The sequence below is a fragment of the Citrus sinensis genome, chromosome 8 (assembly GCF_022201045.2).
Source record: "Citrus sinensis cultivar Valencia sweet orange chromosome 8, DVS_A1.0, whole genome shotgun sequence".
NCBI lineage: Eukaryota > Viridiplantae > Streptophyta > Magnoliopsida > Sapindales > Rutaceae > Citrus > Citrus sinensis.
This window is the reverse complement of record NC_068563.1, coordinates 6,478,178-6,499,457: the sequence shown is the minus strand read 5'-3', so window position 1 is coordinate 6,499,457 and position 21,280 is coordinate 6,478,178. Positions and strand designations below refer to the sequence as shown.

The window sequence follows — 21,280 nt, the reverse complement described above, 5'->3', positions numbered from 1 at the left end:
AATGTCCGAGTCGGGTTTGTTTGTTGTCCTGGTCTTGTTTTCAAACTTTCTTTTATTATTTATTGATATGATAGATATAGACTATGGAGACTACTTCTTTCATTCTTTTTCCAGTACTCCCTTGTATATTTCTCGGAAGAACTTAGTTTCTCACCTCTACGCAGTTACTTATTGCTTTGGAGTTGACTAGGCTAACCATGAAGATTGTGAAGCAAAATCTTTGGTGGGCCTTCGGGTATAACATTGCAAGTTTTCATGAACCATGCGGAGATAGACGTGTTCTTGTAATAACACAAAACTATATTATGTGTAATGCATTGAATACATTACATGGATCTAACCCATACATTATATTGGTTCCACTTTTGACACAAAATAAATTATTGCATTTCTATATTGCATGTTGTGGGAGGACCTAGAAGCTAGGGATATGCTTCCCATAGAAAATGAGCACTAGTAAAATCATCGATAATAATATAGTATGTACTACACTAGTATTTTGTAAGACTTTCTTACAACTTATATTACTTATATATATGTATACAGGGGAATTGTCCGGTTCGGGATTCAGTAATCTGAGAATCCCACCAACCTTTCTTTTTTTCCATTTGTTGGCTTCTCCCACCATATGCAGCCAATCCAATTTACCCTAGAAAAGCACTCTATATTAGAGATCTGATCCATTTTTAGTAAGGAATTCCTTATATGGTAATAATTAAATTAAATGACAAAAAGTACCAAAACAATTACATGACAAAACATATTGTGTATTTATATACATATGTATATAGATAATAAGGGATCAAATAAAAGACCAAAAAAAAAAAACCACTCTGATACATTATATTTTATCTTTCTAGTTTATTAAAATCTCCTTATTTTTATCTTTTACCTTATTTCTTAATAAAATAAGAGATTCTCTTATTAGAAAGGAATTATACACACACATATCTATGTATATATATGTATGTATGTGTGTGTATGTATGTAGTGGTCAAAAGTTTTTTCTTACATTATTAATTTTTTTCTTATATCTACATACATGTTTACTCTAGTATTTAATGATTATTTTGTGATGAACTGGATTTAGCTAGACTATATATCTACGTCTTCATTGTGTATTTTTAGTGTAGAAATTTTGTATAAATGTATCGCCATGTTATTAAGTATTTTATTTATAAAAAGTGGAAATTGGAATAATATAATTCGGTTAAAGCGTTGTTGTTGTTGCAAGGTCGTTTGCCTTTTAATTTCCTTCGGAATATATTGCATCCAAGACAATATATTTTTATATCTTGTACTAACACAGACAAATTAATTGAACTTAAACAGTGTTGAGGAACATTTCTTTTAGATTCTTGATGTTTGCATCAGAGACCAAATATTATTATGTGCTATATATTCTAGTACAGACAAATTCATTAAACTTGAACCACAATGAGGAACATTTCTTCCAGATTCTCTTTGTAATTGGGGATCTAATTTTATCAAGAGAGAAAAAAAAAAGGTCTTGTGTATAACTGTACCCATTGGCTTAATTGGCTCGCGATTAAGTATGGATAATTTATAAATTGATAACGTTAACTAAAAAATGCATTGTTGTTGAAATCAAGACAACTCAAGATTAGCACAAAATTTATTGACAATTTGACTTTTGCCAATTCACTATGATTGATTCCCTAAGAATTATTCTTTCCTTATTTTCCTTTGTTACTATTACTGCCTGCTATAAGTAATGTATTACCTTTTACATTTAGATTCATCTAGTAAAAGGTAAAATTTCATTAGTGGCAACGAGAAGTATGTTGCGGAAGCGCGGGTTGAATAATTACTAATATTCTAGTGACTGCGACTTTTAGAGAAATATAATTGTGGTGATAAATAAATGCAAAAAAACACAATAATTTATGTGGTTTGGCGTAATGCCTATGTCCACGGGTAAAGACTGAAAGATAATTTTACTAAAAATGAGAAATTACATAAATGGGAAAAGTTCTCAAAACCCACAACCCCAATACACCTAAATGGAACCTCACTAGAATACTCAAGTGGAAGCTCTCTTAAATCTCTCAAATTACTTCACTTGCAATTGCTCTCAACTCTCTCAATTAGGATGTGATTTCAAGTTCTTCCTCTCCTCTCTATTTATAGGCAAGCAATGCTGACCTACCGTTTCCAATTTGGCTACAATTTTCCATCACGTTGAGCTAGAACTTGCATTGCATGCATTAAAGTCATGCATATTTGTCAACAATTGCATGTGAAATTTTTAACATCACCAAATTGCATCAACAAAATTTTCAAAACTTTTTTCATGCTTTCAAGACTTAATTTTTTTCTTTTATACTTTCCCATATTCAAGTCAAAATTTCAACAATTCCTCACCTTGACTTGAATAGTACGGAACTCCCAGTACATCAAATCATCATCCAATCTCTGCCTTCCTCACTATTTTAAACTTGCAAGATATTGATCAATTTTAGACAATACTCAAACTTGATCGCTGTCACCACCTTGGTTAACATATTTGCAGGATTCACTGCAGTCTTGATTTTTTATAAAAGAATCTTCCTCACATCTATAATTTCCCGCACAAAGTGAAATCTTACGTCGATGTGTTTCGTACGTGCATGATAAACTTGATTCTTTATTAAGTGAATAGCACTTTGACTATCGCATTACACATTAATGTGCTTCTGTACCAATCCCAAGTTTTCAAGCAAGCCTTTTAACCAAATAGTCTTCTTAACAACCGCTGTAATTGTCATGTACTCAACCTTTGTGGTCAACAGTGCAACCGTAGACTGTAATGTAAACTTCTAACTGATTGGCCCTCTAGCAAAAGTAAAAACATTTCCAGTAGTTGACCACCGTTTGTCCAAATCACCAACATAATCAGAATCAACATATTCAATCATACCTTGACCAAGTGTATCATCTCGTTCAAACAGTAAACCAACATCCATAGTCTTCTGAATGTACCGTAGAATCCATTTCACAGCTTGCCAATGTCCTTTATCAGTATTATGCATATACTTACTCACTATACCAACTGCATGTTAAATGTCAGGCCTTATACACACCATTGCATACATCAAGTTACCCACTGCATTTGAGTATGGAACTTGTGACATGTATTCTCATTCCGTATCTGTTGAAGGAAATAGTTGTGCAAAAAGTTTGAAATGAGAAGCCAACAGGGTACTCACAGGTTTTGTCTGTTCAGCCATGTCAAACTATTTTAGTACATTCTTTAAATATTGCTTCTGATATAAGCTGACTTTGTTACGAGCTCTATCTCTGCATATCTTCATGCCAAGAATTTTCTTAGCTTCACCCAAATCTTTCATCTCAAATTCTTAATTGAGTTGAGTCTTTAACTTCTTAATCTCATCTTTACTTTTAGATGCTACTAGCATATCATCAACATACAAGAGCAAATATATGAATGATCCCTTGTGTAGCTTGCGAAAATACACACAATGATAAAATTTATTTCATGTGTACCTTTGCCCTTTTATAAACCGATCAAAATACTTAAACCACTGCCTCAGAGATTGTTTCAATCCATAAAACAACTTTGTCAACTTACAAACCTAATTTTCTTTTCTAACAATCTTGAATCCATCTGCCTGAGTCATTTAGATTTCCTCTTCCAAATCACTGTGTAAAAATGCAGTTTTCAAATCAAGTTGAACTAGTTCAAGATCAAATTACGCAACCATGGCTAGCAAAATTCGAATAGACGAGTGTTTCACAACTGGAGAAAATACCTTATTATAATCTATTCATTCCTTCTAAGCGTAACCCTTCGGTACCAATATAGCCTTGTGTTGAATTTCATTCTTATGAGGAAATCATTCCTTCTTTGCATATACCCATTTGCATTCAATTGCCTTCTTTTCCTTAGGCAATGTAACTAACTCCCAAGTTCTATTTTTATAAAGAGACTGTATTTTTTCATCAATTGCTAACTTCCACTGTATATTTTTCAGGGCTACTTATTGCTTTTTTGTAAGTGGAAAGAACATCATTATCTATAACTGATCATTATTTTTAACTGAAAGTGCATAGGCCATCATATCAACAAAACAAGCAGGTTTACGAATTTCCCTTCGTGTTTGCGAATCTCCCTTTGTGACCTTCTATATGCAATTGAATCTTATTGTTGTGACGGTTCATAGGTCAAAACATCTTCTTCATCTTCAGTCAATGGAGAATCATTATTTGTCTCCTCAACACCGGCTGAATCATTCTAAACTTTTTCAAACTCCACATGCTGTAAAATACTACTAGTTTTGTCATCCTTTTGTGAATTTTTTTTGTTTCAGCATGATTAATTCGTCAAAAGTCACATATTTGTTGAAAATAATCTTTTTTGTAACAGGACACCAGAGACGATATCCTTTTATGACACCAGTTATACTCATGAACAATGATTTCTTTACTCTTGGGTCTAACTTAGATTCTTTTACATGATAATAGGCAGTGGAACAAAAGACATGTAAAGAATCATAATAAGTAGCAGGCTTACCAGTCCACATCTCCATTAGTATTTTGACCTCAATTACAGCTGATGGCAAACGATTGATCAGATAGCACACATATACATTTGTCTTAGTCCAAAACTCCTTGCCCAATCCAACATTGGACACCATACATTAAACTTTCTCCAGTATAGTTCGATTCATGCATTTTTCTACCCCATTCTGTTATGGTGTATCTCAAATAGTGAAGTGTCGCACAATGCCCTCATCTCAATATATTTAAATAAATGGATCATTTTTGTACTCACCACCATTATCTGAGCAAAGTCTTTTGGCTTTTCGACCAGTCTGATTCTCGACCATTTCCTTCCATTTCAAAAATATGTCCAAAATTTCATTCTTGTTCTTCATTAAATACACCCACACTTTTCTTGAATAATCATCAATAAAAGTAACAAAATAGCGCATACTTCCGAAAGAAGCTATTTTGGTAAGTCCACATACATTACTGTGAACATAGTCCAGAATCCCTTTTTATATCGTGAATTACTTAACCAAACTTTACACTTGTTTGCTTACCCAGAACACAATGTTCACAAAATTCTAATTTGCAAGAATTTACACCTTTCAGTAAGTCTTGTTTCACTAAAGTCTGCAATGTTTTTTTCACCGGCATGTCCCAAACGCATATGTCACAACTTGGTTACTTTTGAATCTGCATCTTTTCCAGAGACTGTTGATGCTGATCCAATAATTGTACTTTCTTGAAAATAATACAAGTTATTTCTTCTTGTACCTTTTATCATTGTCAGTGCACCATCTACTGCCTTCAACAAACATCTCTCAAAGTGATTATGAGCCATTTAGATTTTAGGACTCCTAATGAGATGAGATTTTTCTTCAAACTTAGTACGTCGCGAACATTTCTCAAGACTTGGATCGAGTCGTCATGATTCATGAACTGGATTGAACTTATTCCTATGGTTTTATAGGTATTTTCATTGCCCATGAAAACAACTCCACCGTCCAACTCCTTAAAGCTAGAAAATCAGTCCTTGTTAGGACACAAATGATAGGTATAACTCGAATCTAAAATCTACCCATATGAATGACATGTTAACGTCATGTCAACCAAACTAAAGTTTGACTTCTGACCATGCTTTGCTACACATGCATCAAAAGTAGCATTCCCCATTTGTAACTTATGACAATTTTTTTTCTAATACTCTTTCTCGTGACAAATAGCACATTCATCTTTGGCAGGCCTCCCTTTAGACCTACTCTTTTTTCCAGATTTATGGCTTTGTCAATGACCTCTCGCTATCAATACTTCTGTAATTGTATCTCTATGATCCTTTGTCTTTCTTTCTAGTCTTAAAATTATACAATGCACTGCATGCAGCATCAAATATTCCCATAAAATAAAGTGGTGGTGAGATGATCATATTTATTAGGAATGGAATTCAACAGTAACAATGTCTTATCTTCATCTTCAAATTTCTCATCCAAATTTAGCAAATCTACTAATATCTTATTGAATGAGTTCACATGGTCATTTATCGACATGCCAAGTGCATACGTGAATCGATAGAGTTTTTTCTTAATATACAACCTATTTTCAAGGCTTTTCCTCATGTACTTTTCTTTTAGCGCCTCTCATAATGAGTACATTTGATCTTTAGCCAGACATAAGCGAATAGTACTACATGCATGTCCATTAATCTTTATCCACTCCTTGTAATCCATCTTGTCAGGTTTTTCTTCAAGAGCGACATCCAACTCTTGCTGACATAAGACATCCAACACCTCACATTACCACATACCAAAATTATTGATACCATCGAATTTCTCCACTTCAAACTTTACATCAGTCACAGTAGTTCTCGTAGATGAAAACGACGACAATGCCTCTGCCATCATACTTAACTCAAATGATCAATGCCTTCAACAACTATTTACACTTGAAAAATAGTCTCTATGATGTTAATTTCACGTGAAAATGCACCAAAAAAATTCCTAGTAGAATGGAGGAGTCACAACGGTTCCACTTAAAACCTAGACTCCTTAAGCTCTTATCGCCTTGTTGACAAAACTTTTCTAAACATTGATAACTCTATGAAATGAGGGTTATCATGGTGTTTTTATACTTAAATCAACAGTACTTAAAGAGTAATTGACATGTTTTTACTGCATTTTAGTTATATTTTGCGTGAGCATACATTTTAGTCCACTCTCAATAAATTTTGCTTGATTTAGAATAATTTGTGTGCTTAATTCATATGTATAATTGAAGATGACCGGAAGCTCAAGATTTAAGGAATGAATGTTGCTGCAGTAGGCTTGTAAGGATAAGGAAAGAACATGGTTATAGAAGAATTGAAATAAATCTGGAACAATATAGATGTTGTAGCCAATGTTGTAGCACTGTTGCTGTAGCAATCTTGGAGCAACGACAGAGAAGATTTTATGTGAGATTCTTAGAAGATTGCGATCTGGAGTTTCTTAAATTAGAAAATGCACCCCTAGGCTTTCGATTGCCCTAATTCTAAGCTATAAAAGGAGTACACACGCAAAGAAAAAGAAAACGGTAGGCCGTCATTAGAAAAAAAGAATAGAGAAACAAACAAGAGAAAACAAAAATCAAGAAAGAGAATTGAGGATGCCAATAAAGGATTCTAGAAGAATATCAAGCGGATCTCAACTTTTATTTCTTGTTCTCTTGTTTTTATTTATGATGGGTAGTTTAATGGCTGAAACTATTTTTATTCTTGTTTTATCGCAAATTATGAACTGAATTTACTCGTGGTTGAGTGATGAACAAACTTGATGATTAATTGAATGATATTATGTGTTACTATATGTTTGCTATATCCCATTATTTTGATAATACTTATTTTAATTCACTATTTCGGCTGACCACCCATTTAGTGACACTAGCTAAGATAGAGCCTTAAAAAGGCTTGTTTTAGTAGAACATATTAGAACAATACTTAGTTTTAGATTGGGTTTCCTGAGTTGGGTTTAACTTGATTCTAAAAGGGCTATGTTTAATCTAAAATTAGTGATGAACTAGATATAGAGATTCACCTTGTAGGGTAATTAGAATCTAAAATGTGTAATGATATATCTAATGTTAGCATAATAATTGGTCACTGCTAAGTTGCATTTAGGTATAAGACATCCAACATACGACAGCTAAGGATACATAAGGATTTTGCCCAGTGCTGTAGCAGATGTTGTAGCAACCGAGCCAAACATTAGAAAAAATATTTAAAACCATTAAGTGAGTTTAATCACTCAACTACTTCATTCTCCTTGGCTACATCCTTGTATTTGCTGTGACAATTTACTTTACTGCATTTTTCTTATTGCATTTTTTTATCTTTATTAGTTTATTAGTTTAATAATTTGTTTTAATTCTAATTTAGAATAAGAATTGCACTGATAAAATTGTTGTAGCAATTCCTATAATAACAATCCATGTGGAGACAATCTTAAATATTTATCATTATATTACTTGTTGTGTACACTTACACATTGACACCAATAGCATTGGAAAACATACAACAGACATGCAAAAATACACATTACTTACAATAGACTATCTCCTAAGTATAAATGGTTGTCTCCATCATATCAATGAACAGTATTGTATATGTCAATAGTGTCGTATATGTGAACAATGCTGTATACCCCAAGCACGAACCTTCGGCTCTGATACCAATTGTTGCGGAAGCGCAAGTTGAGCAATTACTAATATTCTGGTGACTGCGAATTTTAGAGAAATATAAATGTGGTGATAAACAAATGCAAAAAAATAGAACACAATAATTTATGTGGTTCGACGTAATGCCTACGTCCACGGGCAAAGACTGTAAGATAATTTTACTAAAAATGAAAATTTACAAAAGTGGGAAAAGCTCTCAAAACCCACAACCCTAATACACCTAAATGGAACCTCACTAGAATACTCAAGTGGAAGCTCTCTCAAATCTCTCACATTGCTTCACTTACAATTGCTCTCAACTCTCTCAATTAGGATGTGATTTGAAGCTCTTCCTCTCCTCTCTATTTATAGGCAAGCAATGCTTACCTACCGTTTCCAATTTGGCTACAATTTGCCATCACGTTGAGCTAGAACTTGCATTGCATGCATTAAATTCATGCATATTTGAAAACAATTGCACATGCAATTTGCTGCCACATTCAATTTTCAACATCACCGAACTGCAGAATAAAATTTTCAAAACTTTTTTCACGCTTTCAAGACTTAATTCTTTTCTCTTATACTCTCCCATATTCAAGTCAAAATTTCAACAAAGTATGGGTTCAAACTCTACTCACATGGATGGAAAGAAAATTGGATTGACTTTGACTTACTATAACGGAAAAAAACGATTTAGAAAATAAAATAACAAAGGTTTTTTCCTAATTGTTTGGACAGCCTTAATTTCTATGTCATAAGGACTTAAATATGTTTGTCAAAGTGTATTCGAGTGAGAGCAAAAAAGAAATTAAGAGAGGCATGCATGACAGCTGATTAATGACGAAAGTTGAAGTTGGTCAAAATGGCAGAGCCTGGAAGACGAGCATATATATCATTAATTTACTAATTTTTATTGAAGGAATTTCGGATCTTCGATACACCATCATACCTAATTAGGCTGGTGGTTACGTGCAGAACCTTGAATACACACACTGTAACTATCTTGGATCTGTCTTGGAATCAATATTTTTGTGATGCATTCATGCCTTTATATAGGCAACAGTATGATAGTTAGAAGTTCGAATTTGAACAAGTAACTTCCATTAACTGCTTAGAAGTTTGAACATTAAGAATGTGTCTCTTGTAAAAGTCACACCCTTTAATCACAGCACATGGCATACATGGTGTATCATACATGGCATACATGTAGTGGATTTTGCATGGGACCATTTGATCAAATAAATTAACATATCCAACTTGACCAAATGAAGTAAGTTTAATTTCTTTAGATGATGATACTCTTTATGTGCTTACTCTCTTTGATAAACTACAAAATAGAAGGTATCTTTATTTTACAAAAGTAAGTGTATTACATCAATATTTTAAACTAGGAATAACCAACTCATACCCATTATTGTTGATAACTTTACATTAAACAGCTGGTATTACATATATTCATCTTTGGTGCCTTTAAACAGACTTTACATACAGAAAATCTATTATAATCCTCATTACCTCGCTTAGTCTCTATCATTTTTCCAACTAGTTATACTTTACATAAGACAGAGCTCTATCAATTGTTTTTCTCAGGCGGCCTTGAAAATTAACAAATGATATCCACACTCAGCATGTTATAACTATCCATCTGGATGATTATTAAATTCATAGTAGTTACTGTTGGGATTATATACTCTTTTAAAGCATATTAATTTATTTTTTATTAATAAAATATTTGAGATATTTTCAATTGCATAAATATTTTGAATAAAGTCTGTTTAATCATATTATATGTATTTATGTGATCATCATATAGATTCACAGAAGACATAAATACAAGTTATCTTTTGATTAAATAAATTAAATTCGCAGTTGATAAATAGAGTTGGGTGCTCTATTTATATTTAGACTGTAGTAAATTCATTGAATGATTTGTCTTAATCATGTATGATCATATCATACATGATTAAGACAAATCATTTAATGAATTTACTGATGTAGTTTGACTACATTGAGCTGAATTACATATGAGATTTAATTAACCTTGAAATGATTGTAAGACTTATTAAATCTCATAGGCATTGATTTTACTTTAATCTTAATCTTGAGTTAGTTATGATTTCATGATTGTAATTGTTATTCCATTTGAGTTACCAATGGGCACGACACACAATTGTGGTCAAGATTATCCGGTATCTTAGTGGAAGTAATTATGAGTATTGAAATTATAGATTAACAATATAGAATTTGTACAACACATCTGTTGATAGGTTTTTGACACTTGATCATAGAATTCTCTTGCCAGAGTATGTCAACATATTAGTATGTTGAAAATGATCATTAGAGAAAACTAGTAAGTATCAAGGAATAAGATGTAATTAAATCGATTGGACAGTTGAAATATCGATTTAATTAACGATGTGGTACAAAAGATTATGCAGTAAAGAAATCAATGTAGTTTGAGACAAATTATTATTCGAGCATACAATTATAGAGGTCAGTTCCAATCTTTTAATGGAGTAGATTTGGAATTAAATAATTGGGCTAGTTTAATTACAGACCTAATTATTATAGCCACTATTGTATGTTCCTAAATGATCTCTGGGTTAGCTCATTTAATTGACTGCGCCACTACTGGATTAATAAGCATGATAACTAGTTATTTGGGTTAAAAACCTAAATATATTATTTAGTGGGTGTGGCTGGTAATGGTTGATGGGTCACGTAGTGAACAAGGGTCCGGAGCATGAGTAGTAATACGGAGCTCAGAAGGGGCCAAGGTGTCCTATGTAGTGAAGTTCGAATTCCAGCTCACGAATAAATGAAGCCTTCATTACCGGGCTCGGGTTGGCACACGCATTAAGAGCAGATAGGGTAGAAATCCGAGCAAACTCCCAGTTAGTCTGTAATCAGCTCAATAAATAATTCCAAGCAAGGGAAGAGAAGATGGAGCTTTATTTGAAGAAGGCATAGCAGATGATTGGGCTCTTCCAAGAAGTAGAAATAAAGTAGATATCCCGGACAGAAAATTACCGAGCAAATATGTTGGCCAGAATGGCCGCAATTGCGGATCCAAAGTTACTCAAGTCGGTTCCATTGGAAGTAAGGATCTCGCCAAGTATAGGAGAGGAGGTAGAAGTAATGCGGGTGAACACCAAAAGATCCTGGATGGACCCAATTCTCTCATATATCTGCGATGGCATTTTACCAGAGGATATGAAGCAAGCAAGGAAGTTGAAATGTCGGGCAACAAGGTATACGTTACTCGATGGAGTACTTTACCGCCGATGATTCACTTTACCCTCTTAAGATGTTTGGATGACGAGGAAACAAATTATGTGCTAAAAGAAATTCATGAAGGAATATGCGGCAACCACTCGGGGGCAAGGACTTTGGCCTTCAAGGCACTTCAGCAAGGGTATTTTTGGCCGACTATGCACCAGGATGCGAAGGGGATGACAAAAAATTGTAGAGTCTGCCAAAGCTTCTTAGATGTTCCTACTCAGCCCTCAGAAATGCTAACCGCTATATCATCCCCATGGCCTTTTGCCTAGTGAGGGATTGACCTGATTTGCCCATTACCCAAAGGCCGAGGAGCCGCAACACATGCAATTGTGGCTATAGATTACTTCACTAAATGGGTAGAAGTAGAAGCCCTTAGTCAAATCATGGAGAGGAAGACAATTGATTTTATCTGGAAGAATATCATCTGTAGATACGGAATCCCCTATACCATCATAACGGACAATGGGAGGCAATTTGACAACCACAATTTCAGAGAATTTTGCCAAAACTTGAGTGTAGATTTGAAGTTTTGTACCTCAGCACACCCCTAGGCCAACGGGCAGGTAGAAGCAGCCAACAAAGTTATAAAAAAGCTCTTGAAAACCAGGTTGGGAGAGAAGAAGGAAGCTTGGTCAACGAGCTACCAGGAATGTTATGGGCCTACCGGACAACTCACAAAACTACCACGGGGACCCTGTTTGCCTTAACTTTCGGTCATGAGGCAGTAGTCCTAGTAGAAATTGGGGTGGGAACGCATCGGACAGAGTATTTCGACGAGGAACAGAATGACGAGCAGATTTGTATGAGTATAGACCTGTTGGAGGAAAAAAGATAAGGGGCCTCGCAGAAAGTGGCCCAATGCCAACAAAGAATCATGCTCTACTACAACAAGAATGTACGCATGAGGCAGGTCCGAGCAGGAGATTGGGAACTTAGAAAAGTGAACCAGAACATAAGAGATCCTAACCATGGCGTTCTTGGCCTGAAATGGGAGGGCCCGTACAGGGTAGTACGAACAACTGGCCCAGGAGCTTACAAGCTGGCCTACCTAGATTGACGAGATGTAAAGAGGTCGTGGAACGCTGAGCACTTGAAGAAATATTTCCAATAAGCGAAGCATTTTACCAAGTTTTATTCTACAAAGCTATTTCTATTAAATGCATGATGAATTGTGGCACACGCATGTATTGCGCCTCTTGTAATCTATACAAAGTTCAATAAAGATGAATTCAGTACAAAATTCCCTTGTTAGGCGAAATTTGTTAAGGCAAATAAGTGTCTATTCCTATTCGGTGGTCTAAAGGACCAGCAGACAAATTCTACAAAATTTTATTAAGGCAAACATGTGCCAATTCGTTCTCGGTCATCTAAAGGACCAGCAGGCAAAGTCTATTAAATTTGTTAAGGCAAGCAAGTGCCTATTCCTACTCGGTCGCCTAAAGGACCAGCAGGCAGACTACGAATTTTACTAAGGCAAACATGTGCCAATTCATGCTCGGTCGTCTCATGAACCAGCAGGCAAAGTCTACTAAATTTGTTAAGGCAAGCAAGTGCTTATTCCTGTTCGGTCACCTAAAGAATTAGCAGGCAGACTACAAATTTTACTAAGGCAAACATGTGCCTATTCCTGCTCGGTCGTCTAAAGGACCAACAGGAAAATTCTATAAAATTTTACTAAGGCAAACATGTGCCAATTCCTGCTCGGTAGTTTAAAGGACCAGCAAGCAAAGTTTACTAAATTTGTTAAGGCAAGCAAGTGTCTATTCCTACTTGGTCGCCTAAAGGACCAGCAGCCAGACTACGAATTTTACTAAGGCAAACATGTGCCTATTCTTGGTCGATCGTCTAAAGGACCAGTAGGCAAATTCTACAAAATTTTACCAAGCAAAACATGTGCCAATTCCTGTTCAGTCGTCTAAAGGACCAGCAGGCAAAGTCTACTGAATTTGTTAAGGCAAGCAAATGCCTATTCCTACTCGGTCGCCTAAAGGACTAGCAGGCATACTACGAATTTTACTAAGGCAAACATGTGCATATTCCTATTCGGTCGTCTAAAAGACCAATAGAAAAATTCTGTAAAATTTTACTAAGGCAAACATGTGCCAACTCATGCTCGGTCGTTTGAAGGACCAGCAGCCATATCTTGCAAAATTTGCTAAGGTAAAAGAATGTTCATTCCTGCTCGGTTGTCTAAAAGACCAGTAGGCAAAATTTTATGAAATCGTTAAGGCAAGGAATCTCATATTTCTCCTCGGTCACTCAAAGACAAGCAGGCATATTTTTCAAGGAAATTTGCAGAAACAACCCATAAATAAAACTATGGCAAGAAAGCAGCTGGAAAGCATCAAAGGTTTATAAACACTCAAACGTTTGCAAACGAACAAACATTCAGAATTTACATAGAAAGCAAGTTTAGGGATTGTGAAGCTCAACAGCTTCAGTAGAAGAAGGATCAGCAATCTCAGAAAGAGAAGGACTAGCAACTTCCGGAGGAGCAGGTGTTAACCCCTGACCTGCTCCTAAAACAGGATCCATTGCTTCCTTCTTTTGCTCCCCACTTGAAGGAGCTTTGGTCTGATCCTGGTCCCCTTGGTTCTTATCCCCCTTGGCCATATACTTCTGCACTCCTACCTCCAGCTTGCTTATGTTAAGCTCTGTATATTCTTTTTTGAACACAAATATGATGCACTTGTAGCAAAAGGCGAGCCCAGAGTTATACTCTGCATCCAACTAGTCGTCCACCTCAGTAGATTTGCCCTTCAACTCAGCTATTTGCTCGTTAAGGACTTGATTTGCTCCTCGTAAACCGTCTTCAAAGTGTCTCGCTCACTTTGTGCAGCCTCGAGATCAGACTTCAAGTCACCCAACTCGCTCTCGAGTTTGGAAGAGTTGGACTCAGTAATGGCCACTTTCTCCTCCAAGTTAATGATCTGCTTATGCAGATCGAGCAGTTTCTCCCTCGAGCGATCAGCGGACTCAGCTTTTTTCTTCAGGTCTTGATTCTCCGCTTGAAGCTTCCTCTCATGGCGCATAAACCTATTCTTGCAGTAAGAAACCAAAGTGGCCAGCTTAAAAGATACCCTTTAAACAAAACCAGCCAATTCGCTAAGACTCATGCTCTCAATGTCCTTGACCATTTTGGGTCCCACTGATTTGCCATAGTCCCTCTGGTATAGGGTCAAATAGTCACCCTGATCCTGAGGCAGAAAAGGAGATGATCGATCTCTAAATTGAATGCTGACCTCAAGACTCTTGTCGCAAACCTTCTCCCCGCCATTCTTTCGAGGCGGAGAAGGGGGTAGAGTAGGAGCAGGAGCTTTAAAAGAACCAACATTGGTTTTCTTCAAGGGAGGGGGGGATTGCCGGAGTCACTTGACCCCTGAGCACGTTTCTTTGACATAGCGTTAAGGATCTTGTTATCCATCCCGACAGTTACGTCCACTAGGCGCGACCGAACAAGATTTGTTGACGACAGGAGATCTTAACAGGTAAACGCATTCACCAGAGTAGTTTCCACCTTGAGCGGTGGATCATTGTCAAGTTTCTTGATCAGGCCCCACGAGTCTGAAAGAATAAACATGGTTAAATAACCAAATAAGTGACGACTAGAGACGTAAAGTGTACAGAAAAATAAACGACCTGGGGTGACAAAGCGCGTTGGAAGGTGAAGATCACCACCAAGCGAATGGATCGCTGGACACCAATTTCCCCTAGTAAAGAAAAATTTGTTCTTCCTGTTTTTACACGATGAGGGAAAGCCGGTGATAGGCTTCCTCTTCGCAGAGCTTGACATAAAGTAGTACCAGCCTGCTTCTTTTGGACTGCTCCTCAGTTGATACAAATATTTTACTTCCATGAGAGAAGGCTCCTCGAGCTCACACCTTTCCCATAGCACAAATAAGGCCGAAAGAACTCTCCACCTCTTCGGGTGAAGCTGACCTAGAGCCAGATGCATGCCACCCAATATCCTGGCAAAATAAGGTTGAATAAGCAACCGAACCCCTAACTTGAAGCTCTCTAGATACAGAGTCACATACCCCTTAGGAGGCCGATTGGGAACATCACCTTTCCCAGGGATAGCAAGGAGGACGTCCTCATGAATATTATAAAGGTTTCTTCACTTGAGCAGGTCAGTGTGGGTAGTGGCACAAGTAATATAGTCAATAGAGTAAGCATCTACCTCCATCTTACTCGGCTCGGAACTGCTCTCCTTGTCATCACCCTCTTCCTCAAGGACCCCAGCCCCCTCAGAACTATGATTTTCATCAGAACCCGACGCTTGTCCACAATGGTTTCCCATAGGCTCATAATCAAGGGAAGGCAAAATGGTCTTAGGACGAGGGTACTCAAGGGTATCCCTATTAATAGAGGGGCCTACGCTGCTAAAATGGTATGGGGGATCAATCGGTCTTAGCAGGTTGGGGTACGAATCATCTACCTCCTCATCACTCTCATCTACAATAAATTTTCCCCTTCATCTTGACATAGTGAAATCTTAAAAGGAAAAGTACAACAAATCCAAGTATATTAGTACAAAAGGGACAATACAGAACCCAAGCAATAACAACCAGAGAAGAAGTTAAATGCGATACCTGGAATAGATCGACACTAGTGGCGTTGGCGTGACAGAGAAAGAGCCCGGCAAAAGGAAGTCTCCGATGAGGAAAGCACGTTTAAGGCCCAGAGAAGGAGTTGGCTTACGACAGAATGATAGATAAACGCAATGGCAATTCCAATTTAGGGACTTAAGACGAAAGGGAGAACAAAGGCGTTTAAGTCACGCAGATGTCAGCTCAATCGCCGCGTATCGAGGACAGATAAGCCACCGTTTCAAATTTCAAATACAAAAGTGCAAACAGTGACACGTCACTGGCCATTAAGACGGCATGGTGAGGTGTCAGCCTAGCTGTGTATTGGATACACTCACAAAGGCCCATACTCAAACCAGAAACTCTCTAAACATAAAGAATTATCTCGGGTCCATCACAGTAATTAAGACAACATGATGAAGTGTCAGCCCAGCTGTGTATTGGATACGCTCACGAAGGCCCATATTCAGGCCGAAAACTCTCTAAACAAGAGACATCACTTCGGGTCCATCACAATAAAACAAGGACTAGAGGAATGTTGCCCGAGGTTAGCCAGATCCAATTATTAGTTTCTAATCTCAACTCGTTTCACTCGCAAGACCAGAAACTGGGGGACTGGTATTGAGTAATGAAAAGGACCAGCTCAGCTATGTGAGTAATGAAAAGTACCAACTCAGCTATGTCATCATCCCTCACCCTGAGTGGAGTCTCCCCAGCTGAATGGCATGAGCAGAGTCCTGGTAAAACATCGTGTACGGGCATGTGCCAAATAAAAACGAGCACCAACTAAAGATACGTACCGACCATATGCTCATCACCCAAAGAAAGAGGACATGATCTCACGAAACCGCGACAATTTTGCCATGCCCCGAACCGCTGAGGAGAACGTGACATCTCACGTTGACCCACGATTCGGTTGTTGGAGACCCATGAGCGTCTGTCATCACTCGAAAATGGGGGTTGTTGAGTATTAGAAAATGCATATTTATAAAGGAGAAAACCGTCATTTGACATTTCAAGTCTTACTAACAACCCTTACTTTTATGTATTTAACCTTCTTGTGATTTAATTACATGTGTTTTATTTTAATTAAGTATTTTATATATTTTAGGGGCATTATAGTTATTTCACAATAAAGGAGAGATCAGACAGTAAAACGGACATCACTTTTGAACTTAGGACGGTCGAAAACCTTAGAAGGAGCATAAAAGGAAAAATAGTACTATTCACATGTACGGTACTATTCACGTGTACGGTACTGTTCACGACACTGTTCACATAGACGGATCGATGATGTGGCATTGACCGATGATGTGGCATTGACTGATGAGGTGTCACGATCCTGTTGGGCTAAAATTCTTATGTACTGTTGATGGTGACGTGGCAGCATATCAGTGGACGAAAAATCTCGCGTACGGTACATGCATCACACAGGATTATTTTCAACCAAACTGTGTTACTATTCATCCAGGTCAAACCGTGTTACTGTTCACCCGCGTGGTCAAACCGTGGACTGTTGACTGATGACGTGGCGCAATCCTGAGCGTCCAAACTATTTTTAATCCGATGGTCATGATTTACTCCATGTATCTATAAAAAGGGGGCCTCCCCCCCTAATTTGATATCTCTGAATCCAATTTTGGACTCTGTTTTCTGTAATTCCCTCTCCATCTTGTATTTTCTTCGTATTTTAATAAATTTTCATTTTGCCCCTAGTTCAATTATGAGTGGCTAATTTTCTTTTAAGCTTGGGTTGAAAGTGAAGTCTCAACATGTGTCATGGGCTTAATTTGGTAAATTTATTTTCTCTTCCCCTCTAGTTTTTGTGGATGTTTTGACTTCTCGTCGACAAATAATAATAATCTTGTCTAGATACCGCCTTGGTTACACCAGCTCTCTAGTATAAGGTTATTATTATTTGGCACGATAAGCCCTTAGCACCATATTGATTAGAGCGTGGTTCATGAGGTGTGGATTCTCCCCTCATGATTTAATTGGTATTAATAAGGAATATTTAGCCCATGATGCATGTTGATACGGATCCAGATACCCAAGTACGTCATCTTAATAGATTTCTCTTCAACTTATTCTCGCCATTTCAATTCCAATTTTAGAATTTATTCTCGCCATTTTAATTTAAGTTTTACCATATTCCAAATCATTTCCACCACAAATCCAATCACCCAATTCTAAAATTAATTCTACACACAATTAAAATCCACCTCCTTGTGGGATCGACACTCGTCACCATTGATCTATATTACAATAGATTTGTGCGCTTGCGAATACATTAAAATTTGCACAACAAGTTTTTGGCGCTGTTGCCGGGGAGGTAAGTAATTTTAATTCATAGAATTAATTTTTGTGAATAATTTCTTTTATTTGTTTTCTTGTATTTTTTTTATTAAAAAAAATGAAAAAATGAAAAAAAATGGTGTGAATCCGCATTTAAAGGTTATTATTTCTTTTTTCTCTCTCTTCTTTAAAATTCTGTAATTTAATTTTCAATTTTTTTTCTTCTTTGTAATTTTTGTTTATTTTATTAATTTAATTTTTAGTTAATTTATTTCACATATTTGTTTTTGTGTATTTTGAAAGGTTGTAATAGCACAATAAGGTTAGTATCGTAATTTCTCACTCTTCTTTATTTTTATTTGTTTTGCATGCATGGTCGTAGGTCATTATTACCTAATCTTGAACCTATAGACCTTGAAGTTGAGAAAACACTTCGCACACACAAACAAGTTAAAAATAAAATGGATTTGCAACCACAGGAGAGGCCATTTAAGGATTATTTCAGTCCCTTAGCTAATTTGAGCACATCATGTATAAGATACCCAAATGTAGCTGCTAGGAGTTTTGAATTAAAACCTAGTGTGCTAAATTGTCTCCCAACATTCTATGGCCTAAAAAATGAGGACCCATATAATCATCTGAATGATTTTCATGCCATTTGTCAAACTTTTAAATATGAAAATTTTTCAGACGATGATGTTAAACTCATATTATTCTCATTTTCTTTAAAGGATAGAGCTCGTTCATGGTTAAATACTTTACCTGCTAATAGCATCTCATCATGGGAACAAATGGTAACGAAATTTTTGAATAAATATTTCCCAGTGCATAAAACCAATGCTATTCGCAGGGAAATCTCAGAGTTTACTCAGAGAGAGGACGAGCAATTTTTCGAAACATGGGAGCGATTCAATGGGCTACTCTTGAAGTGTCCACATCATGGGTACGAGAAATGGCACCAATGCCAATACTTTTTGGAGGGATTACTACCAAATGTGCAAGAATGGCTAATGGCAACAAGTGGAGGAGAGCTAATGTCAAAAAGTGCATCAGAGATTTGGGAATTCTTCCAGCGACAAGCGGATAATTCCCAACAACGGAGTCGATCACTCAGGAATACTAAAAGAATTAAGGAAGTAAATGAGGTTCAAATTGGCAAGTCAACTTCGGGAATCAAAGAAGTCAAGGAGATGGTTGAAGGTCTTGCTCGACAAATAGCATTGTTATCAACTGCTAAATCAACAAAACCACATGACCATGACTCATACTCAGATCAAGCTAATGCCATAGGTGTAATGAGAAAGCCATCTAATTACAACCCATACTCCAACACATATAATCCTGGATGGAGAGACCACCCCAATTTTTCATGGTCTCAAGGATTCCAACAGAATGGACCAACAGCTCCAGCTCCACCAATGCAACAAATTCCTCAAGTTCCTCAAGCCTCTCAGCCACCATTTAGACCATACAATCAGAACCAGAACTACTTTCAACCCAGACCATGGGAGGATGCATTTCAGAATTTCAAGAATATTACTCACTCCACGATTGAGCAACAGAATCGCACCATTGATGGACTACGAAATGAGTTGACAGTAGGCTTCAATTCACAAGCCCAATCAATTTCAAGCCTCGAGAAGATGGTGGGACAACTTGCTTCTTCAGTTCAGACCTTGGCAATAACCGTTGAGAAAGGTAAGTTTCCAAGTCAACCAGTGCCTAATCCTTAAGGAGTACATGAAGCAAGTACCAGTTCACCACAGCAGCATGGAGAGGTCAAAGCAGTCATAACCTTGCGAAAAGGAAAAGAAGTTGACAGCAAAGTGGAGATGCCGGTGACAAAAGAAAATCAAATTGTACCTGTGAATGTTGAGGACTCATCACCGGAGGAGAAAGAAGAAACCAACCCACGAGAATATGTTCCGAAAGCTCCATTTCCTCAGAGGTTAGCTAAAGGAAAAAAGGGAAAATCCACAGGTGAGATTCTTGAAATCTTTAAACAGGTAAGTATTAACATCCCTTTACTTTATGCTATTAAACAAGTTCCATCTTATGCCAAGTTTCTTAAAGACCTTTGTACTAAAAAGAGAAATATGCATGTTCAAAAGAAAGCATTTTTAACAGAAAACGTTAGTTCTATACTCCAACATAAAATTCCTTTAAAATGCAAAGACTTAGGCTCCCTCACTATCTCATGTAGTATAGGGAACCACACAATTGAGAATGCTTTGTTGGATTTAGGAGCTAGTGTAAATTTGTTGCCTTACTCTGTATTTGTGAAACTTAGACTTGGAGAATTACACCCAACTCCAATAGTGTTACAGCTTACAGATCGGTCCACGAAAATATCTCGTGGCATTGTGGAGGACGTGCTTATCCAGGTAGACAAGTTCTATTTTCCTGTTGATTTCATTGTAATTGACACTCAACCAATACAGGATTCGAGGAAGCACATCCCCATTATTCTAGGCCGACCTTTCTCGGCAACTGCGGATGCTCACATTCAATGCAGGACTGGAAATATGCAGTTGTCCTTCAGCAACAAGACTATGGAGCTGAACATCTTCAACATTGCCAAACAACCTCACAATGCAGATGATGATATTGTTGATGTGGATTTAATTGAAGCATTAGTTGATGACACTTTTCTTTCAAACCTTAGTGATGATCCTTTACAAACATGTTTAACTCACTTTTGTTTGGATTTTGATATTGACAGATCAGTCGATGAGGTCAACACCCTACTTGACTCAGCACCATCCATGGACACTAATAAATGGAAGTCAAGAGTTGAACAACTAGCACCATCAGAAAAGAAACTCATCCCATCATCAAAATCACCACCGAAACTCGAGCTCAAACCATTACCCAACACTCTGGAATATGCATTTTTGGGAGAAGAAAGTACTCTGCCGGTA

At 36.9% G+C, this 21,280-nt stretch overlaps 1 non-coding gene across 1 annotated transcript; it reads right to left on the bottom strand.

The window, feature by feature from the left end:
* Positions 1 to 19,201: 19,201 nt before the first annotated feature.
* Positions 19,202 to 19,305, bottom strand: LOC127899523 (small nucleolar RNA R71). Its single transcript, XR_008051400.1, has one exon. It is a non-coding gene; the product is annotated as a small nucleolar RNA R71 (small nucleolar RNA).
* Positions 19,306 to 21,280: the final 1,975 nt, after the last annotated feature.